Below are 25,097 nucleotides of genomic sequence, written 5' to 3'. Positions count from 1 at the left end.
AAAATTCTCTTTTGTGGTTCTGTTTTTTCCCTTATTCCCCAGCCTCCACAACCTGTCTATTAATAACTGGTTTTCGCATCATTCAGTAGAGGATATACTCAGATGTGAACCATTTTCATACTGCGCAAAGTTCTACACTTCCAGTAATGCAGATTAATTACAGTCTTTCCTGTGCTAGAAGTCCTTATATTTTCTTTGATTCACTTGAAAAATCTCCTATTTTTCCCCAAATTTTTGCTGAAATTCCAACTGTGTTACAGGATTAATATCTATGGTGCACAGCTGGGAAGTCAGTTTGCAAGTGTACAAGAATGAGCAGACTTGCATCAGCAGGTCACTATTGAAACCCACCCACAAGGGCTGCCAGCAGAGATTGCCTCCTAAGAAGTTGTATTGTTTTTCACTCAGTGAATGTGCTGCTAACTAATGGGAGAGAAATACTGAGAATCATTTGTTTTTTTCTGATATTTATGAGCCAAATTAATTGTTTTGTTTGCCTGATTTATTATACTTGAATGGATAAAGTACTATTAATATTGCACTTTGAGGAAGAAGTTAAGACCAGAATAGTCAAAACATTACTCATCAATTTTATAAAAGGGAACAAAATTAGATGTTCTTTTTAGAATGTGCATATGTGTAACTCACTTCAGTTCAAAGTGTACGCATATCACACCAAACTTTGTGCCAATATATTTTCTGTGTCTACAATAATCTTCCAAATAGCTGTTTCTGTAAAACAGAAGTATTCCAACTTTTATACATTCTAGCTGTTCTGTCCAAGTCAGATACTGAAAATGACAACATGAAATTAGTGATTATTACTTGGTCTCCAAAATAAAATATGTTTGACACAATGGAAACGTTTGGGGCGTTTGTAAAAAGTGTCATCAATGTCTAAATATCAGTTACTTGACATAATACCTGATATTTATTTCATTTTCTCCTTATAAGCTCCTTGGGAATGAAAGTATTTTGTAATTGTTCTTTGCTTGTTTAGACAATAACACAGATCGAGCAGAAGTCATTCCAGAGACAAGGTAAGAGCACCAGGCTACAGCTAATCCTACAGTTGCTTCCCATAAGGGCTTGTACTCACCCCCTGGTGTCTCATATGGTTATGGACAATTAGGTTCCTGTTTGTTGAAATTGCCACAAAGAGCATGATACCTTTGCACTACCCATCCTACTATTTGCACAGTGACCCAGCATCACTGAAGGGTGATGTTATGATTTGCTTAAATCTTCTTTTGCTCTGACAGGTCGGGGTGTCTCCATGTATAAATATTGACAAGTAAATTTTTTAGCATCTTTCTACTTTTTTTCATCCCTTCCTTCTTTCTTTCCTTCCTCTCTGTCTAACCCTACATGCATATTGCAAGCCATTACTGGGAGAGGGTTTTCCAAAGGAGGCCCATTCTGCATTTCACTCTAAAGCACAGCTCAGATGAGAACAGAGTTGTTGGGGTAAGGAATTTTCTGTACCAGAGACATTTATAGGAGCTGTTTTGCCATGAGGTCATAGAACTTTGGTCTGGAGTCTGAGATCTGAAACATCTTTGGAGAATCTTGATATCAAGGTGGTTTGTAGGCTGAAAGCTGTCCAATGTTACTGCTGGTCTGTTGAATAAGAGACTTATGGCTTAGAATTAGGAACAGCAATTAGATCCAGAAGCAAGTGTGCATACATTAGAACATATACAGCCCTGGAGTAATGCATTCCTAATACTCATATCAAACAAATTGGCATTCGTGTGGCTTTCCTTTTCTTCTTCAGTGGGAGTTAGACACAGAGTAGGAATTACTGTAGAAAGTTCTTGGTCTGGGAGAAAAAGGTTGTCTTTGAAATAAATATCACACTGAAAACTTTCCAGCCTAAGCCCTTCATTAATTTCTCTGTCATCTTAATATATTTAAACTCTGTAAAAAATTATGCTGCAAAAATTTCTCCCCGTGTAATTTTTCCTCAAGTGAAGTGCATACCTTTCAAATTATAAACTTCCTACTTGTCCTAGGAAAATCCTCACTGTATAAATAATTGAACTCATCTGCTGTGAACACAAGTATTCTTTCTCTAGCAGTCTGAAATGTATGCATAAATACACATCTTGTACTTACTGCTTTAAATAGTTATTACTCCTCTGAAGTCACTGGAAGCCCTTAAAAGGATTTGACAGTTTCCCCACAATCTTTCAGTGAATGTAGTAGCTGGGCTGCGCAGTGCTACATCCACTGATAATTCAGCAGCTGAGGAACTCAGCAAAGCCTGCTCCAAACTTCTCAGCTGTTGACAGGCTTGACTTGCTGAGAACACTGGTTAAATATAGCACAAGCGAGCTGAGCTCAACAAAGTCATTGCTGTAACACTGTGTGAAGAGACCAGAAGAGGGGAAATACAATCTGAGAACTAAACTGCCAAAGCCTAACACCACCTAGCAACAGTTGAAAAAACTTTTAAACAAAAGTCTGGGTGAGACACAGACAGAGTATACCTCCTACTTCTCCTGCCTGGGATTTCTGTGAGAAGCAGCTCCGGTCTTCTGTTCTCTACCACATTTCCTTCATTACTTCAGCTGCTGGTAGACCTAGAAAAGTGGGAAAATTTCTGTCTTTGTGTTCTCCTGGGCTGGATCAGTCTACTACTGTGGTAGTAGTGTGGGACGAGCTACTGCGATCTTGTGGTGTAAAGGATATATTCCTAGGTTCGTGTTGCTGACAGGTAAGACTGGGCTGACCACTCCAATACATTCTTTTTAAAATAAGTTATTTTATTTTCTAGTGACTATTGTGTCTTTCCTTCTATGAACAATCTTCTGCATGATTCGGAAACATCAGTAGATGATAACTGGGAAAAAAGTTTTAGATTTTTTTTTTTTACACTTCATAACAAAAAAAAAAATTGCTTAAATAGCTTTTGCAGTTTTAGAATCAGAATAATCAAGTTGTTAGTAGTAATGTGAAAAAATATGTATAGATTTTGACATGTATCTTGCTTCTATTTGCTTACATGCTGACAGAAGACAAACCAATATTTAAGAATAGAATACATATCATCCCTTACCAGTGATAGTCTAGCAGCTATTTAAAACAGTGACAGCTTGTGTGATAAGTAAGAGGAAACAGCCATTCCGTAACTGATTTAACTGAGTATTTTGTGATCCAGTGCATTTCTACTTTTTGTTTCCTTACTAACTTTGAGCCCACAGGCACACCTGGTGCCTTTCATACTATCCTTGTGACAATAGCTCTTGGTTCTTCCTCTTGTACTTATTTACATAGAACTAATATTAATCTCTGCTCGATTGATTAGCTGTATAATGCAATCGTCCTAAAGACTGACCTTATGTTTATTGTACCCAAGTGTGATTGAGCTGGGCCATTGTTGTTAAAGTATTTCTTTCTTTTAGCAAAAGAAATGAGAAATCAGCTCTCAGATGTTTTACCCTGACAGCAGAAAGGAAGCTTGTTTGTCTGTTGGAAATGCATATCCTATGGCCCAATAATGATCATGTAATTTAAAGGAGGAATTGCTTAGTATGATTTGCTTTGTCTAAACTGACAAAAGCTGTTTGGCCAGTTGAAGAATGAATCCCCCCCCCTCCCCATCTTTTAAAGTAATTTTCTCCAAACAAAAGAAATCTAGTATGCGTGAATTTTTAAAAGATGTACTGATTATGAATTCATATGCAATATGAATTCAGTTATGAAGGCAAAGATTTGAAGAATGCTCTTAACCAGTGCAAAAACCCCGCTCACAGATTTATGTAGAGCTGTCTCAGATGAAAAATATGTATCCTAGAGAAGGAATGGACTGACTGAGTCTATGCTGACTGTCAGTGGCGTTTGACAGTCTGTGGACTCTGGGACTGACACAGGAAGATGAGAAGGTCTTGCTTTAGCTAAACAATTCTAGTTTCAGCCCTGCATACTATATAAATGACATCAATACCACATCTTAGCAGTGACATGCTTACAGATTGGATGAAATTAAAATACTCTGAAGCAACTTTGACTTGGTGGCTGAGAATGTAACTGCCTGTGAAACAGTAAGATAAATGAGTATTAGGATGGAGGAAAATTCTTAAAAGCAAAAATAATATAGTTTGCATTTTATTTCATAGCTAGGGTCACACTACTTGAGCATTAAAAAAGGAATACTTTTTGGTGTCCATGATTTAATGTGATAATCATTACTGTATAATTACTACAGCACTATTGTATCCCAAATCTGAATCTCAGAAGGACACTTTGCTATTACTTTTTAATATAGGCATATTCCGAGAAAGTTGTTTTTTCATAAGAAAGCTGTACAGTGAGAACTAAAGCTGAGACAATATGATTTGTACCATTTTTGTCATCTTGGTATTAGACTGAAAATTACTGTTTCTTCTTTTGACAGAGTTAATTGGTAAATAATAAACTGTAGAGAAATGGTGAACTTGACCTTTTGAATATATAGGGATGACAAAATCAGGGAAAATGCTATGTTAATTATTGACTGCTTTTTGGTTTTAGTTGTTGCTAAGCATAAAGTATGGTTTTACAATTTCACTTTTCTTAAACAATTTACTTTCAGCAACGTTTTTAAAAGCAAAAGGCAAAATTATTAGCCTGATAACAAATTAAGTGGCTTTTGAACAGTCCGATAGCAACTTCCAACTCTTAACACGTGGAGTTGTGGTTTTACATACATCTGTCTTCCTTTCCACTTTAAAATGGAGGAGGAGGCTAAAATTACTCTTCTCAACAGGTGTCCACAAAGAGGCTCTGGGATTTTCCAATCCAATCTGCGGAAGATGTAATGTGGCTATTCAACAGATGGTTTCATATTTGAAGAATAGCCAATTCTACTAATGACTACAGTGAAACCAAGCTCAATTTTATATCAAATCAAAAAGTAATTTAGGTTTTGGTTATACACTCCATTGTAGAGATTTTCTTGGAAGACAAGTAGACATAGCATACCCATTTATTTTCTCTATTATATATTATTTTGATTTTGTTTGTATTCCCATAACTGTGGAATGAATGGTGCCTTTCATGGTGCTAAAGACTGTGTATTTCTCCCAATCTGAATCCAATTCTAGACTCTGCCTGTGTCTCGTTCTTTCACCTTCGTTGCAGCAATATTATAATTTATGGCCTCTTTTAGCCAATCTAGCCACAGTTAGACATCATCTTAACTGGGTATTTTGTTATCATCTCAGTCTTTCAATGTCTTTATAGAATGTCTGGTTCTTTTTAACACCAAATTCAAAGACTTGAAATTCATCTTCAAAGCTCAGCACAGTTCTGTCCCTGACTACATCTGCCCTGATTTTCCCATACTCCTCCCACTCAGATCTAGTAGACTATTAACCTTTGGCTCTGGTGTTAACTGGTCCATCCTCTATGCTACTGGCTTTAGTAAGCTTGAAATTGACGTAATGACATAAGAGTTTTCTATAGTGCCTCTTACTTTAGCACCCTGACACTAACGTCATGGAAGACTATACTCATCAACTAACAAAGCTGTGTTGACCAGGGTAGGACTCCTGAAGGTATAGTTGTGCTTCCTGGAAACAGCTTGTGGAGTAAGTGTAAGTATATTGGGAAATCTCTACTTTTACTGGAATGCCCTGTTTTGTTTCTCTGGGTCACAGTTTCACCAGTGTAGCCATTGCCACACTAAAAGCTTTTTACTGATACAGGTGTATCAGTAAAACTCCTCCTGATACTGGATCTTTCTGTTGACACAGATTCTATACATGCTTAATTTAAGGCTTTTGGTAATCTCATCTAACTCAGTTGGTGTGCCCCCAGACATAAATTAAGACTGTGCCTCAGAGCTGTGCTGAGTCAGAGGCCAGGTTTATGCCACTGAATTCAGAGTGAGATTTTCTTTGAGTTCAATAAAATCGGGTCTTAATCTTCAGTAATTAACAGATAAATTCCCAGTCCCCTCAAGATAATTTAACAAAATGTATCATCTATATTTCTGTCCAAATAATTTTTTTCCTAAGAGACATTTTACTTTTTCTCTAATTTCCTGTTTCTTCCCTTCCTTTCTTAAGGTCTGTTGTTGCAGATTGCCATGCTATTTTAATAAATAAACTGAATTTGAGGGCAGGGATTTTGTCCATCTACATGTCTAAAATGCCATTCGAAGAAACAGAGCTCTATTATTTGTGAAGAAGCCAAATGAAACAAGAAGATAAAGGAGAAGAAACTCCATCTATTCATCTATTTCCTATTTCACAAAAGATATTTAGTCTATAAAACCCAAGATAAGAACTGAAAGCTTGAAAGATAAAATAGCATATTTGATAAAATAATGATAATCTGTTGTATAGAAAAGTTTAAATATTTCTTTACAAGAAGCACAAATACCTATACTTTTCAGCTTCATCATTTTATTCTGGTGCTTTTCATTTTTAACCTTTTGTCTTTTAATTTCTCAGTGTTTTCTACTGAAAGTTTTTTCTTAATTTTATACAGAATACTGGGAATTACTTGGGGACTACAGGCTTTTCTTGTTATTCGAGGATACTGGATAACAAGGAAACAATCATTTCATAAAGAATTAAGATTTCTTAACCTCTCTTTTTTTCTCATTTAATATCTAGTATTTGTACCAAGTTAGTGATACTAGAAAAATTAAGCATTCATAACACAGTCCTATAGTTATTCTTTGAGGTACTGGTGCCCAAAGGACAGGAACTATTGTGCCTATTTCCTGTTCAGGAGAGTTAGTAGGAGTCTCTAATCATGTTGAAGGTTGTATGACTCCTAATGTATTTGTGAAAATTGTGCCTTTCTGGATACCTGATCAGATTTTTCCTTTTATTTTGGGTCTTTTCACCTACTTCTCCAACTTCTGTGGATAATCTGCACTTTCCGTATTACTTTTTATTCTTACTATCATAGCAAAATAAGTGCTAATATCAATGCAAACACAAAGTCTTCCTAAATTGGGACTGCCTTTTATTTTTATTTTTTTTCCCTTTTAATTCAAGGTGGCTTTGCCCTATCATTCTTATTCTGCTTTGGCTGGACTATATCTCTAAATCTTTTTCACAAGTGAAGCATGACATGTAAGATTACATAGATTGTGGTCTCCTCCAAAACGGTTTACACACTTTGCAAATACAGAGGGACAATTCCTACAATTAAAAGCATCCTAGAAGTGCAATTGCATTTTATTTTGAAATCAGTCATCTATAAACATACAGCTGTTAAAATACATGATTTATCTCAGGCTGTTTAGCAAGCAGTGTTCTGAGCCAATGAAATGTCATTGCTTTTTTTTTTCCCCCAGTTAATAGGAAATTGTTATATGTGGTTATTGTAGAACGAAGAAGAAAATGAAGAATTCCAACATCCAGTTCCTTAATTTTGCAGCTCTATGAGAGCTAAAACTTAATCAGAAATGTGCGTATGTGTATGCATGTGTACGTGCCTTTTGTAAGACAAGAAATGCTTTTTGGCATTACAGAATGCATTGCTGAAGGAGTGGGACAAACACATCCGAAGTACAGGGAAATAGGCTGGAGCTTGTACTTTTTCCCTTAAATGGGCAACCCGTCTAGTTGCTGTTAGCTGACACAAGCAAAGGGGTGTGTGAATCTAAAAGACTGCTGTACGTGGTCCAAATGAATTTCATTTCAAAGCTGATAAAATGGCAATTAAAAATCTTAACTATCTGTGATGTGGCCAGACTCATTCAGATATAAACCAGATGGGTTTCAGAACAAGAGCAAAAACCTCAATGAATTTGCAGTAAAGTTTTTCAGTTTGATTTGTATATTTTAAGAGCTCTTTAATACAGTAAGGGTTGCATTTTTGCTTTTCCTTTTTGGGGATATGGTGTCAAAGAGTGTAATGTTTTTTGATTTGTGCTGTTCAAAAGTTTGTTCCAGTACATATGCAAAAGTAATATTTTGGAAACTAAATCCATTTTCTATCTGAAGTCCACAGTATTTAGAGGCTTGTAGGTTTAGGTGGGAGGAGGTATTGAACTAATTAGTGTGTTATGGCTGTGGATAGCAAGAGCTACAGCTTCACTAACAAACTTCTTTAAAAAAACTGAGAAAAAGTGGATTCTATTGTAATAACAGAAAAGGATTTTTTTAGAATCTGGTTTTAAGGCTGCTCCTATTAAAAAAAAAAAAAAAAAAAAAGAAAAAAAAAGAAAATCAAAGCTTATGTGTCCTTGGTACAACAATTTTCATTAGAGTTTATCAGAGTGCTTGCATTTTTCAGAAAATATAAAGCAAATGAACACAGCAGAAAGCAGGACACTGCTAATATCAGTGTAATCGAATTTCTGCCAACTTGCCTTGTTTATCTAAGAGATCTCTGTGAAAATAAGGTCTTTCCCACACATGCATGAGTCATAGGATGTAATGGGGCTAAGCAGGCTTGCTTCAGCTTTCTAATGTGCACATATCTAAACTAACCTGTTTTAGTCCCTGTTCCTGCAACTAAATGAGATCTAGCTTGACAACAGGAAGGGAGAAGTGGTGGTGAGTTCATGGTGCTATTTCAGTGCAATAACCTGAATGCTAAGGAAACAATGCAATTTCCATTTATTGGGAAAACTGCAGTTACTCTGACAACAAATACACACTAAAGAAAAACAGATACAATTTATCCTCAAGTTCAAATTTGTGAACATAGTAGATAGATAGGATGTTCATAAAACCTCACACTACCTAGTTATGTGACTCAAAGTACATTGTTACTTTTAGGATATATAATCCAGATTGTTAAAAAAATATCCCTTTAAAAGCCACAAGCAAGGACATAAATGAAAGGGTGGCAAAGCACATGTGGTTAACCATGACTGGTTTAGTGTTGGGCTGGCTAAAATTAAAAAATAATTAGGCATATATTTCTCATGCTAAAGCTATTCAGTTCCTGTGTTTATCATTCATACTTACACCCAAAATCTGACTTGTCCCACCATCTGTAATCACAAAACCTCTTGGATCTAACTTTTAAGGTAAAAGTTACAGTAGTTCTTCTATAGCATCATTTCTTCTCCTTTTATTCTTCTACAAGGATCTCTGTAATAGAAAGAAACATGAATTATATTCCAGTAAATAAGGTTTTCAGTTCCTCAATCTGATAAAATTCTTTAGAGAAAAATAAACATTCCAATTTTTGACTCTGGGCATGAGACAGAAGGAAGGGAATGATGCCATGGTAGATATCCTCAAGCATGTCAAACATAGTGAAGAACAAGATGTCCCTTCTGCACAGAGGGACACGCATGGCAACAGAGCTTCTGAGTGCCAGAGGAATCACGTGTAACAAGGCAGCTGGCTATGGAAACCACTGCTGCTTCGAGCAGCAGGAGCTAGAAGCTAGAATCCAAGTCACAAAAGGCATCGCATTACAAACAGTAAAAGACAGGGTCACAGTAACATGTCCTCTGAATGAGAGGTGCCACTTATGGAGTTACAGAACCAAAATTTAGGTGGAAGGAACCTAGAACCTAGGACCCATCCAGTCTCACTCAAAGTGGGACTAACTACAGAGTCTGAAAAGATTGTTTAGGGCTTTGATTATGTTCAGTTTTCTTGAGTATTTTCAATTTGTAATTATTCTAAGGTCTCATACCTTATTTGGATCACAAAGTTTTGAACATGGCTAGCTGAGGAATATTTTGCCAATGATGATAATCATTGTCTTGAAATCCATACGCTGAGTAAAAGATGGCTGGAGAGATGGCTGATAGTAACATAAATCACCGGCCTTTGGCACTTTCAAAATTGCAAAAGAAACAATATCTGTAGGGGTTTTTTTGTTTGATTTTGTTATGTGTTATATCCTAAAATAAGCATAATAAGAACCAAAAGTCTTGTATGTACTTTTCTATCCTAGTTTACTTCAGGTTTTGGAATGGATGCCCACCCTCCTCCTCCCTGCCACATTCTCTTTGAAAACCAAACATTTAGAATTAGGATACCACTAAAGTGCCATCTCTCTGCAAAAGAATCCTGGAGGTTAAGTATATTCTATCTTTATCTTTCTGCATAGTCCAATAAACTGAAAGGTTTGAGGTTGTAAGCAATAAGCAGATAAGGAAGGAAAAGAGAGATGCTGCTTTTGAGGAAGTGAACCCTGGAGAATGCTTCCACTGCTGAGTTCACTTTTCTTACTGAACATCTCTTTCCAATTGTATCCTAATGAGGAACAGAGCATGATGCACATATGGCAAACAGCGTTCTTAGATGGAGTTCTGGTTAACCTGAGAGTAGTTTAGGCTTTTTTGGTTTAGAAAAGCCCTTGGTTGTGGAAGCATCTAAATTTACTTGGTGGTGATTACTATAGCATGAAGTAAAGACAAAGTAGTGGCTTTGTGGCACTCAAAGGTATGCGGCAGTCAATCTTTCCATATAGGATTCCCCATACCTCTTAAAAATAACCACTGAAGACAGGTATTCTTCTTCTTTTTAGATGAATCGAGTAACATTCATAAAACTGTATACTGTAAGTGAAGTTTTGCCGTCATCACTGGAGGTGAATGGAAAAAGGCTAGGGAATTCCCACAGCTGGGGGAGTACAGAGGTCTCAGATCCCATTCTACTTGTCTAGAGCAGACTCAGCACTTGCTGCAGAGAGGAACTTGAATAGCTAATATGACTTGCACACACACACAGAGGTCATACTTATTACCCTTAGAGCTTTTTTAATAAAAAAAGCTGCCATATTGTCCAGTGGGGGTTAAGTTAGTGAGGAAGATAGTGAGATTTAAGAAGAAGGGATCATACTTTGAAAGACACCAGAACAGTCTAGGACAGACAAGAAGTGCTTCAGCAGGAGGCCAGAAAGCTTGGTATTTTAAAGGTAGGGGACTCTAAACCATGGGTTAACCAGATTAACAGCATCTTTAACTACCCTGCCTTGAATCCATATGGGCACTGATTTTAAAAGCAGCTTATGAGTTGGAGAAAAAAAATAACTAAACTGATTTTCCTGCTTTCAGAGAACACATTCTTAAACCCCAAATTATTTTGGAACAGTTTTCTATTAGAAAGATGGAGGGTAAGTGCCTTTGATACGATACAGAATTGGATCTATTGTAAATGGAAACACACAACAGAATTGCTGTGGTACTTGGGGGCCCAAGAGGACCTGTTCAGAGCCCTCTCTGTGACAGTGACACAGCTACCTGGCTCCAGGAAAACAGATTCCCTGCAGTGCTCCTAGTTTTTAGTATCTGTTCAGTACCAGCCACACAACCTATATCACCACAGGTCTCTGAGGATTAATGAAGTGCTAGAAAGATACGTGATGTTAGCTATAGACAGTGTAGCTTAGACAGCACAAAGGAAACACAGGAAAATATAAGAAATAAAAATAATCTACAGAAGTGTTTAATGAATACCTTGAATATAACACAACAGTTTGTAACAGTTTGTTAAGGAGTAAGTAGAGCAGGAACAATTCTACAGGCTACTGCTGTCAACTCAAAAAATCCCCTCAAAACAGCAGTATCTAAAAATGAGGCAAGCGTAACAGCACACAAGGAGGGTTAATTTAGATGCCTCCAGCACTAGTTGTATAAACAAAGACTAAATCACACTGCAGGGAATAGGCTGTAAGAACTACAGGATAACTGTCAGATTGCTTATTAATCAGAAACACTTTGCTAAATTCAGGTACCCTCTCCAGAATATTTATGCCATGTTTGAATTTTGTTGTTTATCCTTTTTTAATAATGTTACCTTAAAATGTGAGGTGGTAGGTATCAATTGGGGGAAGAGGAAGGCTGGTTAAATGACTGGCTTTCACAGCAGTGAAATGACTCTCAGCAAGTTATTTGCTTCTACACTTTTAATAACACCTGGGATGTTACAAGAATAAATATAGTAGGGACTTTGACACCCTGAGATGTTGCAGTATTGAACATCATGTCAACAGCTTTGAATGAGGAGACTTAAATAGCCATCTTTGGAAACCAGATTCTGCTGGGAGAAGTAGGAATAGAGATTGAATTAGTCTGAATGACAAGAATATGTATTTTTAGAGGATCACCCCTGGGGGAAGCATAGCTGTGTCCTGAGTTGTGGTTAGCATGAAATCAGCCATACTGGTAAAGAACAGCAGAAAAAGGAAAGAGGAGTACCAGGGATGTGACCAGGAAGCTGCAAGAATAAAACCATATCAAAATAGAAACCAAACTGGTGTCAATACTAAGGTGTTTCAGGAAAAACAAAACCATTCCCTCAGGTTCAGTTGTACCAGAAGTAATTCACAGGGCAAAGATGGTGCTGTTAGGTCCTGAGCTTTTGGGAGTGCTCAGGACAAGCTGCCTGGTACAAGAAGGAGGCTGCTGGGGAAAAAAGAAAAAGCTTGAAAGAAAAAGGATTTTTCAGGGAAGGGATGGGCAGGTGGTGACTGCCCAAATTAGCTGGTGGTGGGGCAGTCCTGGAAACACTGTGGGGCTGGGGGAAGGCCACATGAATCCCACGTGCTGGCTGGGGGAAGAGAGAGTGCCTGGAAGACAGAAATGTCCTTCGGTGCTGCCGGTCTCCTGCAGGCTCAGCGAGTAGCCAGGGTTTCCAGTCCTGCCCACCTTGTAAAAGCAATGGCAGCAGCTCAGGTGACTCTCTTGGCAATGGAGCTTTTTCATAAGGATTTACTCTAGGGATTAGGTTGGCATTACATGACTCTCAGCTTCAATTAAAAACAGAGAAAATAAGAAAAAAATAGTTCTGATGGCTTCAAGACAGTTGAAGTCTATGTGCTCTAGATGGTCTGATTCTGTGATGTATTCCTTTAAAATCTCCTGAAACACAACTTGGGAAGACTATCTCAAGATTTTGAATGTGTGCGGTTGGCAATACCAGCATACAGAAGGGACAATGTATCTGAGAGCAGGGCAGAGTCCCATGCTCACCTATGTGCCATGGCACAGAAGAGGCAGGGCAAGGTTTGCAGCCACAGCTGCCAAAACACCATTGAATGTGATGCAGGCCTACCACACCGTGCCCACCACGGTATAACAGCAGTGGCAACTGTGAAGGTGGCCCCAAAGCTGCTAGTCCAGATCAAAGTAGGACGTTTGGAAATTATTTCTTGTTTCCTTTCCAGGGGGGAAAAGAATGGGGCAATAAATGACACTTGGATTTCATGAAAGGGAGGACAGGTCTTTATTGTGAGAACTTCCCCCGATAAAAGGAGTGAAATGTGGAAGTCCAAGCAGCCACCCATGTACCTGAGTGTACCAGCACAGGCTGCATAGGGAGAAAACTGCTTTGCATGTCCTGCTCTGCTGGGAGAGGCAGTGAAAACTGTAGTCCTCCCTTGGGGCATGATGCAGGGAAGGGTTGTGGGAACATAAGGAAAACTCACCTACCAAGAAAGGGTAGGGCAGAGTGAAAAATGGAAGTGTCCTGGGGTGGTTATGTTAAGCTGCAAGAAAGGGGTGGAAAGGAAAAGAAACCAGTGGCACCCTTTTACGTGATCCCAGCTAGCTTCAGGAAACCAGTTAATTTCACTCAACAATAGGAGCCCACAGTAACAACATTTCAAAGGCTCAAAAAATGCTAGAGAGTTGCGTATGTATACTGTACTGAACTGTAGCAGAATCTCAGCAAATGATTTAGTGTTGTGGAGAGTAGAGCTCGTCCTCATGTGTACAAAGGTATCACCCACACTCTTACAAAAAAAGCCATACCACTCTGGCAGACCATGAGTTCAAAAGGTTTGTTTAAAGTCTCGAAGTAAATTGTAACATATCAGGTTGTTTGTTTGTTTTTTTGGTGTGTGGTTGGGTTTTTTGTGTGTTGGTTTTTTTGTTTTGTTTTGTTTTTGTTTTTGTTTTCTAATTTAAGGTTTCTGTTTTGTTCTTTTTTTGTGTATGTTTTGTTTTTTGTTGTGGTGGTTTGTTTTTTCCTTTTTCTTTTTATAGTGAAAGAACAAAGTTAAACCCTCAGGGTTTTGGACCTACTGTCTCAAGGCTGAACCTAATATGTAATCTCTAAACTCCCCTGACAGCTTACCTCAGTCTTTTTTTCCTGGTGTAAAAGCAAGAGACTCTGAGAAACAGACAGCTAGTAACTTTGTTTCAGGGTGGTCATTTGGTTCCTTCTTGAATCAGGCATCTTGAGATACTTGAAAACAACTCAGTATATCTCCCCCAGAGGATACATATACATCACATCTCTGATGTGTCTAAGCTCCCTTGGCCTCTCTCCAGGAACATCCAGATTTCCTGACTCATGGCAATGTACCCTGTCTGGTTGTACTTCATTAGCAGCAGCCCAAAAATCAGAACAGTATTCTGCTGTTGCATAAGTTTTTCCAAGCAGTAAACAATAACACCCCGCCACAAGCTTTATTACATTTATCTTGGAATTCAAGATCCAGAAGAGACTGCTGCTTATTATTTTCTTTAATGGCAACCCAAAAAGACTATAAGAAGTTATTATTTAATAAATAGTTTCAGGATAGCTTAGTATCTTATTTATTAAATGTTCTGAAAAGGAAGAATAAATGCTACAGAAGCTATAATAAGCCATTAATTTTTCTTCCAGTTGAGAAACATCGTTATGATTTTTTATTGATATATCAATTTTATCATTAGTTCAACACAGACACTAAAATTGTGAGGGTACATTTAAAGCTACAGAAGCTGAAAATAATTAGTAGGAAAAATTACATTTTATCGGAATACTAACATAACTTTCAGTAAGTCCTATTCTAAATAGCTCTTCTTTACTTGCATCCCAAGCATTCGTTTAAAACATTTTAAAAGCAGTAGCATTATCAACTGGCTCAAAGCAGGCTTGAAAATAAACAGTCCGTGACTATTACTAAGGCTCATTAAAAGAAAACTCTGTCTGACTCTAAAGTCTATTTTGGAGCTACAACTGCCCCACTCCCCTGCTTGTGGCATGATGCAGCTGCTCTTTCTTTAATATTTTTGCTGACAGCTACAGCTGACAGATAACATTTCAGTTCACCCCAACATCAACCCTATCTCAAGGCTCCCTTAGACTGAAAAAGCTGCCTTCCTTGTGGCTTTACCTGCAGCACAGTGCAACCCTGTAACTGCACAATCATTCATACAAGTCACTTGGAGCAGCAGAAATAGGGCTGCATGCAAGTCATGTGTTGGGGCAGTGCATCAGCCATCCCAGGGTTGCTAATGGTGCCTCTTCTTTCCCTTCATCTCCTCTCCCATGCTCTAAGAAAATAGGCACCTGAATCTGGGTATAAAAATAATATCACATATATAGCTATGCAGTAAGTTGATTGATATTTTACATTTTATGTTAGTTGTCACCTTATATCTTTTAGTTATATTTGTTACCATGGTCAATATAACAAATATTTTACCCATCTTAATGTAATATAATCTTCTAGCAAACAGGCTTTGATTTCTTGGTTCATAAAAGTTTGCATGTAATAATCACTCAGTAATAATGTGATGATTCACCTGCAAAAGGAACTTTCCCCAAATGCAGCACTGTTTTCCTCCCAGACAGAAACCAGGAACATTTGCAGTGCTCCCAGTTCTGCCCCTGAACGTCTGAAGCTGTAAGAGAGCAGGAGAAGTAGAAAGTGGACGACAGGTTTCAGAAGTAGCCAGCATGTAAGAGAGATCCGAACAGATAAGTGGGAAGGAGTCATTGCTCAGTTAGTGCTTCAAAGGAATTCTCCCCAAAATTAATTATGATTAACACTGTGCATATGTCTCTACTTTTCAGATTGATGGCTGAATCTATAAAATAAAAACAAGTAAGTGCTTTGCTATGTTTTTCAGGATTTGCTGTGAGGCACATTAGGTTTTGTTTGGATTAAATATCTTACCAGACTGCAAAATACTGTTTTTATTATGGGGCTTTGTAGCAAAATTTAAACAACAGGAAAATAAGTGGGAGTTTGGAACCCTAAAAAAACCCCAAAACAACCCAGAAAGTAAAAGATTAGAATACTTTATTGCGACAATAGAGGGATTAAAACACAGTCTTCTACCTCCCAATATAAGGTATTCTGAGATGACCCCTTCACTCTTTGCAGAAAAAAAATGCCTACTGTGTATGAAATACATAAATACTCACCAGAACAAGAGCTGACACTTGGGAAGACTTGAAGCTACATGCAGCTATAGAGTTGTTCTTACTCCCTGTCACCCCAAATTCTCTCATTTTTATCCAAGTACCCATTTTGAATCATGCAGACAATTTGAACAGTTTCTTTCTGTATAGTAAAACCACTACTGGGCTTTGGCAGGGAATTGGGATGTGCATTTTCACATGATTTTTCTGCTTCCCTCTGATAGTACCACTGACGACTTGTGATGTTAGTGTGGGAAGAAAAAGATCAGAAATAGCAAAAGGAACTGTTTCTGCAGTTCATATATTCCATTTTTGGTTTTTGTTTCTTTGAAACTTTATACTGAATTTGACCCAAATCTGCTTCAGAGTTCAAATGGGGATGAATGGTTTACTAGAAGAAATTGCCCAGCATAATTTCAGCTGCAGGCTCTCATTCAGACTGTTTTGCTTCCAGTCCCCCTGCGGTGGGAATCCCCAGGGGGCAAAGCCTTGTCAGCAGGGCTAATGTGTAGCTGTAACACCAGGGGCTAAATGAGAAAAAAGCATCCTTGAGCCTTTAGAGATAGTGTCCAGGTGTTCCAGTCCTTCTGTAGACCACAGGAGCTGATTTAGTGCTGGAGAATATTGGTATTAACCTCATATTCCTATTTCTTTCCATGGAGAGAACCTAAGCAAGCACAAAGCCATCACACACACGCAAAATGTATTAGTACATTTAATAATATGGTGTCACTATACTATGAAGAAAGCAACAACAGGTTTTCTGTGAGTCCAGTGATGATACTAGGTTATGGAGCCCTTGACAGTTTAAGAAATACCAAGTGTAGGTACTGTTGTGTTTTAATTTTGTTTTATTTTGTCTTCTTTGGTACAGCTCTCCTTCCACAGGCTTCTCAAGGATAGCAAAAACTTTACAATTCTGTCATCTGGATCCTAACTCTGAGGAGTAGCATTTCATCTGTGTAAGCCCTAAAACCAAAACAGTTTATTTCTGGAAAAAAACCTGCCTTTAAACAGCTTACATTAAAACTCCATTGTAGTTAATACGTCAAAATTCCCCAGGAAATTGCAGAAATTCTGGCAGAGTGTCAGATGATAGGTTCATCTTAAAAATGCTGTCATAGGCCATTGTAGGCAGGAGAACATAAATTGCAGACATTATGTTATTTTTATATATTTTCAGAGTGCTCCCATGTTACAACCCAGACTGGGAGCCCAGAGAGTTGTAAAGGTTCTGTGTTCCCCCCGGGTTAAATTAAGGTGAAACAACACCAGACGACCAGTTAAAATAATTTACTTGTGGTAAGCTTGAACTTGGAAAATGATAATGAGTGATGTGGTCTCTTATTGATAAATCTATAAGAAAGAAAAGAAAGGAAAAAGGAGAGAAAGAGGATCAAAGAAATCCAGATCACCACTCCAGGTTCCAGCGTTGTTCAGGTCTGGTAATCTTGGGTGGTGGGTGCACACCCAGCAAAGTTTTCTGTCACCATTTAAGTTCGTCTCATCAGCTGATTTGTATACTGGATGGGGAGAGGCAGGTTTTCCATGAACTCATTAGCATGAGAGATGAGGAAAGATGGAGCATGGGTTCTGTGCATGCATTAAGGGGAGGTGGGGTGCATTAACCCTTTTGTCCAATTGAGTCAGTGGTCACGATCTGTCCCTGCCACCTCTACCTTCCCTCCCAGTTACTGTCGCTTTTCACTGACTTTGTGCTTCTCGGGCAACCATCCAGCCTTTTGGCTCCTTTTGGAGTAGATGTTCCCCTCTTATCAGACTTTTAGCTCATCTCTTCTAGGGCACAGTTGCTAGTAAGGCCTGCATCGTTCTTACAAAGTATCAAGCTTACACAATAAGAGTTTATGTTTAGCAGTCCTTGTGCTTGATGAGAAACATTCGTATGGGCTACAAGGCTACAGTTCCCCACTTTGAGACTTATCTAGAGGAGTTTGGCAATACAACCACAAGGGAATAGGGATGTGCATTCTTCAATACACTCTGTACTTCCTTGGGTGGAATTCCTTGGACTAATCACAAAGGCCACAGCTTGTCCTTGAGGTTTTCTGTGTCAGTGAATATTTGAGGCATTAATTCCTACGGTTCTTTACATGACAAAATAGGTCATTTGCAGATCAAATAAAGGAAAAAACTTAGCAAGTTTGGCTGAAACCATTATAAGGAATATTTAGAAATTTCTTAGGGCATCTTTGAGAATGAGCTGTGTATGTCAGCTCACTGATCATGACCATTTTCTTTTTTCATATACTCTCTAACAAACCATGAAATCCACTGAGAATAAGATGGTGAAAATCAGAATAGACACTACTAATGTTTGTTACAAAAAAATATATGATTTTATTTAATAAAACTTCTGGGTTTATTTTTAACATCTTTAAAGATGCTTCTTTTTGAACACAGAAGGAAGGGAATGGGTTTGCTGAAAAGCAGTCTTATCAGTGTAGGTACATTCTGAGTCTCATCTGTTTTATTCTATAAAGAGAACTAGTTGATCTAAGTCAACTGCTTCAGTTTTCTTTGTGAGTCCTTCCTTAAAGTCATGAGAAAATGGAAAAATCAAAATGTTCCATCCAGATACTCTTGTGAGGCTGTCAGATTTCTCTGATCTAGAAAATAATCTGAAACTGTTAACAGAGGCATTTGAAAGATTTCTATTAGTCTCAAGTTTTGTCATTATGTTAGCAAAACTAAGAATTAGCAATAGTTGAAAATGGGAAGTGTAAATGTGAGCAGATGTTAAATATTATATTAAAAGTCAGGTATGCCAATTGACTTACAAATGTAATGTTAAGCTGGGACATAGGAGAGAAGACATACTACAGAGCGAGATGATAACAAGACCTCTATCCAAGTTTGCCTGACATTTTTCATTAAAAAATCTAGTCTTGTATGAAGCCCATTTTTTTACAGCTTTGCCAAATTTCTGTTGTTCGGGCTGGATGTCTGACCGAGTCTGAATTGGTTTTGCAAGTTTCAACTAGAATGCTTTAAGCATTTCCAAAAATGAGAGAAAATTGTTGTTTGCCTAAAACAATCCCATAATCATTTTGCTTAAGAGCTTTAATGTCTCCATGTTCCAGAGTGATCCTCTGAAATTCAGCCAGGGAACTGCTCTGTGGCAGTGAATTGACTTTTGCCATCCCCGTGAAAATTATGCCAGGCTAAGAGCCACTGAAAAAAGTATTTCACGGAGGATCCTTGGTAGAGATGGCAACACTGTCTTAAGGCAGGCAGAGAACAAGCAACAATCACACTGATGCTTTGCTAGTGTAAATATGCTTTTATTATGAATTTATCTGGATCTTTAGCTGACTCATTTGGAATCAGAATTATCTCAGTTCAAGTCTCTCTGTGGTCTAAGATTTGTGTCATTGCTCTGTTTGACATTTGGGTCGTAGTGTCCACTTTGGCTGACCTTCCAGCTGTGAGCTTTGGAAGTGATCATCTCTGATCCCTCTCTAACAGCTGCAACAGTGCAGAGTCCAACCTCACCCATCTGCATGGCACTACACTTCCCTGCAAAGCTGTCTTCTTAGTTCATCCCTTTGGATTTGGGCACAGGGCAAACTCCTGAGGCAAGTTGCTCAACCTGCTTTACTTTTGTAGAAGCAGCTATGGCAGCTGCTATTCCCATATTTCTACCATGCTCACTGTTCCTCTTCTCTTTGCTGCACTCCCCCTCAGGAATTCATTCCATCTGACTATGCCATCTGTCTGAGTGCCTCCTGTTTGCTTGCCCTCCTCTCAAAAATCGGGGCTTTGCAGTTCTGCTGAGGCTTTGTAGAGCAATAATATGGGTTTCCAATTCTCACAGTTTTATCCTTGTTTGAAAGCAATGTGGTAATAGCCATACAGAAACTGTTAAGAATTTATGGGTGACACTTTGGCTATGTCTGTTTTCAGGAAATTAGACCATGCTAATGCTGGTTCTCTGACCCTCAGTCCAGTTGTCACTGGCTGGTCATACCTACATTATTAAATTTCAAAACAGGCTGGCTATGTCCAGGGTCCCAACCCTTGGCTAGGCTGGTCCCCAGCCAAGGACAATTCCTGAACCATTCCAGGAAGACCACTGGTTTGTCCATGCCAAAATTTGGACTGAGCCCTGGTACTGTTTAATCTACTAGTTCAGATATAACCCTCATGTCATACTCATCTGAATACATTAGATGCCTTGAATCATCTGAGCAATCACATAAACGCCTTTCTGCGTTACAAAGATATATTTTATTGTTATTGAATCAGACTTCCCTAAGATTACAGATAGAGTGACTGCTTTCCAAGAATATTTTGAACTTCCAATGCTGGAAGATTCATGTGACACATGATTTTTATGAGTTAGTTCCTTAGTCATTATTTTAGTATCTCTGCATGCACCTTTGCTTGCTTTCTACTGTTCTGCTTTAAATGTCTGCTTCATTGTTCTCCTTTTATTAGATGAGTAAAAAAAAAAACCCCAAAACCAAACCCAAACCCCAGACAATTTTAATAAAGCTTGGGGACCAATGTTTCCACCTGAACTATTGTAATTAATGAGCACAGCAGATGATACTTTGGTCAGATGAGTCAAAGCTAGTAACACTTCACTGGGTCTTCTTAGTTTCTCATGGACAAACAGTACTTAGACCTACAGGCACAATCGTGCACAGGATTTCACAGGACTATCTCCTTTTTGAAAGGAATCATGTGAGCAAGGAAAAAAGTGCCAGCAAAAAAGCGTATTTTAACCATGTGTGGTTTTGGAGGACTGTCTTTCATTGAACAGCAGTTCAGTGAGTAACATAAAAATTCACACAGGCAATTCTAAGCTTTGTCAGAGAAGATAATAATAAGAATTTCTTGATACATCAATGGCTAAACTGTAAACAGCCAACAAACCAACCAGAAACTCAAATAACCACTTCAAACCTTTGGCTTCAGCAGAATGGAGCACAAAACTTTTACATAGTGGGAACATCAGGCCATGCAGGGCCTTCTACACTGTTCCATGCAGAGCATTGGGATTTGCAGCAACTCATAAGGATTTGATGCCAGCTGAATCCCTTGGGCTTCCTCTCCTGCCTTAGAACCGCAGGAGCTGTTCCTCCTGTTAGTGAAGCAGAACCTGAAGCAACTCTATTCTGAAGTGATAGCATGAAATAAAAAAGACCACCCCTCTTCTTGCATAAGTTTCCAGTGCCCCATGTACAATGCATGTTTTGTTAAAATTAGAAATTGATATATAGCATTTTTAAAGCAAACCAAAAGGACTTTTATCTGCCAACATCTCTGTTCAAATCCTTCTCCAAGAGCTGATGAAATCATCTGACATAAAGCAGAGGCTGCATTCTTTACAGAGCTTTGAGTGATGTGTATTTTACCAACTCATCCATGAGAAACGGATTCTTGAACAAAACGGCTAAGTGAAAGAGATAATTTTAAAAATATGCTTATATAGAATTTTGATTGTCACTTGCACCGTGGCCATTGCTAATGATTTCAGATATCAGACTATTCTGAAATTAAGAAGAAATTCAATACACTTTTAAATTGTAGCTCTGAAAATGTAATTTATGCTTCCAGGACTTCTATCTTAAATAGTCTTAATGGCTTAACAAAAATTTGGATACAGATTGTTTAAAAACTTGCAACTCCAGCACTAATTCATCTGAAAAGTTTCTGAGGAACAACTGTTACATCAATAAACATAAATCTCTAAATACATGTAAGATTAAGATCCTTGCTGTTCAAGATATTCACCTTTTATTTTAGGTGCTTGAGGCACTACCGAAAGCTTAAAAATATTACTGAAAAGAGTGCTGTGACATCTGAGCCATGGCACACAACTCATTCACATGCCCAGTGAGAAACGGCATGCTTTGCCTTTCTGTCCATGGGAAGAGTTGATTTTGGATTTAATTTAAGGGCGAGGCAAGTGCTTTTGAGATAACATTTTGCACTTCCCTGCTGCTCTGTTCTTATTTGCAGGCCCATTAAATACTGTTTTACAAGAACAACTTTCTCATTTGAACTGCTCAGTAATGACAACAAATTTTTGTGGTTTAAGACTAACATAAACTAGTTCCAGAGCACCTGCAGGGAGATATGATTTCTATGTACTTCAGCTGAGGGTACAGTTAGCTTATGTTGTTGCAGGGTATGAATTACAGTTTTTCGCCTAAAAATAGAAGCTGTTTGCATTCAGACAATAAAGGAAACATAACATTTACATTCAAAACAATTCAAGAAAAGCATCCTCAGTGAGATAACAATATGTTTTTCATGTCAGAACTACAGTGGGATAAAGAAGCCCACTTTCAAGGGCTGCAGACAAGTCGTAGCAATTTAAAATAGCTGAACATCAAGTCTCTTTCAGTTTTAGCTCCATGTCCTCTCATAAGCAATCAGATGACAAGAGAGGTTGCTAAATTAGTAGTAAGCCACTGACTAGTTTTCCCAAGGTGAGGTTTAAGCCTTGCACTCTTTCTGTGCCAACCCCTGCAATTCAGCCAACTACAGAGAACTTCACAGCATAATTTGTGGCAGCTGGGGACTGCATTTGTGTTCTGCTCTGGGCAAGCAAACAAACCAACCAACGCACAAACCAGTGGCTAAAAGCAGCTAACAGGGGAGAGCAAGTGCACGGCAAGGATTTGAAACTTCCCCTGAGCACTCTCCCTGCATCCAGCTATTTTCATTTTAAGAGGTTGCCTGAACCTGATGTGGTTTATCTGATTAGCAAGAGATACTCCAATACACACACATATGTGAGTATTTCTTCCAAGCATTTCTACTGTCTCCATCCAGGCCATGTTAACTTCTGCATCCACAGACAAGGCATTTTGCAGATCTGCTGTTCAGTGTGTGAAGTACCACCTTGTTCTGTTTGTCAGTGGAGGGTTCTTCAAAGCAAAAATAACTAGCCAAAGAGAGAAGGTGCCAGGACATGACAGGAGCATAGACTAGTTTTCTACTAGAAAGATGTCAAAGTCACCCACCTTCCTGGCTTCCTTCCCAGACTCATCCAGGGCAGGAGGCAGCTAATGATGGAGGCCTGCAGAGCCCAGCTCCCCAAGCTGCAGATGAGCAAGGAAGAGCGAAGACTCTGACTCAGAAGGTCTCTGACTCAGACTCTGCATCTGCAGTGCACAGAAGTGATCTTATAACTCTGGGAGATTCTTGAGAACAAGTTTGCCTCCCACAACAAAAGAGTAAAAATCTGCACATGAAATTGTTGCCCAGGGGTCTAGGTCTAGAAGTAGTACCATAAACTTTCTGACCAACCCTAGACAGTTCTTCCTTAATATTTCAGAGGAGCACAGAAACCGGCAGTTCTTAGGGAGGCTCTACTATACTTGTACCTGTCATAAAGGAGACAATACCTATGGTGCTGGAGATGCCTTAGTGAAGGATCTCTTCTATCTGATAAACAAACCTGAACAAAATAATGTGGCCCATTAGGTTTTTCTCAGACACCTTCCAGGGCCCCAACACTTCTTTGTTGACTAACTTGTGAAATAAGTTCATGATCTTTGCCTTGTCAGTGTTTGGCAGCTCTGCTTAGGATCTGCATGGAAGAGACTATGGTGCTTTTGTTATGTGAATAAGCATCTGTTAGGAATCCCACCACAACCGCTAATTTATTCCATATAAACAGCAGAGAAGTAATGAGAAAATACAGGCTCATGTTTACTACCAACCTGGCCAACCATTACACAAGCAATTTTGGTCGGTTCTTGCTGAAGCATAGCAGCCATGCTTAATTTATCTTGTCCAAATCAATGCACTGAGTAGTTACCACTTTCACTGAACTTTGAGATGGTTTAATTTACAGATTAGTGAAATTAGCCTATTTACACAGTAGAGCACATATTAAGCATTGAGAAAAAAAGAAGAAAATGCCTAACTACCTTGGATTTTTGCACAAGCCATTAAGAATAACCTGTAAATTTTCATCTGGAGATTAGCATAATTCAACATGTCACTATTTTAGAACTACATTGCTATACTTACTATAGAATGGTGGAAAAGCGGACATCATGCTTTAAATTAATTAGTGACTGATTTATGTATTTAAAAATTAGTAGTCTGATGGCAAGTAAATATTGACAAATCAAAGGAGTACATTTTTCTTAAAAAATTGAATTACTGATGTCTAAATTCATAATCTAGTGTCAGAAAGTATATAACTTTTCTTTTGAATATGGATCAAGTTTTCTCTAAAAAGTAGCAAGGACATTTCCCCCCATGTATGAAAAAAATGTTTCAGAACATCAACTTTCTGGAAACTCATTAGCCTCCAATTATTCATGACAATTTGTTCCTGAAAGAGTTCAGAAGACATGGACAGTTTCTTTTCAAATCAAGGATTATTTTTGCTTGAAATGAAAGTAGCAGTTTAAAGAGGAAACAAGACTGGTTTGATGTATATACATCATGTGGACTGCTGCATATCTCTTCTGATTGAATGCTTAAACATATATAATGGGAATAGAAACAGAGGCTGTGATGAAAGTCACTAGCACTGTCCGAGTCAAAAGTGAAACTGTGATTACTTAGTTGAGAAAAAAAAGTGTAAAGGAGGCATGAAGAAAGGCTGTTCAATAAGAAGAGACTGGAGAAGATGGATGTTCCTTCACCATGCATGAGTGAACGAACATATGGTAAAAGCAAAAGGCAACAAATTTAAAATAAAAAAAAATGCATGCAAAGCTATGTAGACAAACACATACATAAATCGGTGCTTGATTTTCACTGTGTTTGGTTGAAGCCAGAAGCTTAGAATGCTTTCAAAATAGTTTTTATATAAGGTAGGAAAAGACGTTAGAAGTCAGTAATTCAGGTCCTAAACCATCCATTAACTGATGACAATGGAGAGATGTTTTCCATTCTACCGGATCCTTTCTTCCTGAGCATCTAATGCTGAGTCTGAAGAGCTGAAATTAGCATTGTTCACAAGAAACTGGTGAGAGATTTTTAGCTTCACTGGCTAAGAAAATGAACTGCTAATAGCAAAACCAGCAAAACTTATATTAGATTTCT

At 38.2% G+C, this 25,097-nt stretch overlaps 1 protein-coding gene across 3 annotated transcripts in view; it reads left to right on the top strand.

The window, feature by feature from the left end:
• The first annotated feature begins 2,351 nt into the window (after nt 1–2,351).
• FILIP1 (filamin A interacting protein 1) overlaps nt 2,352–25,097 on the top strand; it is a 111,384-nt gene continuing 88,638 nt past the window's right edge. For all 3 annotated transcript variants that reach the window (XM_074895927.1, XM_074895925.1, XM_074895926.1), the window contains exon 1: nt 2,352–2,719. The gene's annotated coding sequence lies outside the window, so the exon portion shown is untranslated. The remainder of the gene's footprint in view (nt 2,720–25,097) is intronic.

The sequence above is a fragment of the Athene noctua genome, chromosome 1 (assembly GCF_965140245.1).
Source record: "Athene noctua chromosome 1, bAthNoc1.hap1.1, whole genome shotgun sequence".
Taxonomy (NCBI): domain Eukaryota; kingdom Metazoa; phylum Chordata; class Aves; order Strigiformes; family Strigidae; genus Athene; species Athene noctua.
Note: the sequence above shows the minus strand (reverse complement) of the source record. Positions and strands in the feature narration are given on the sequence as shown.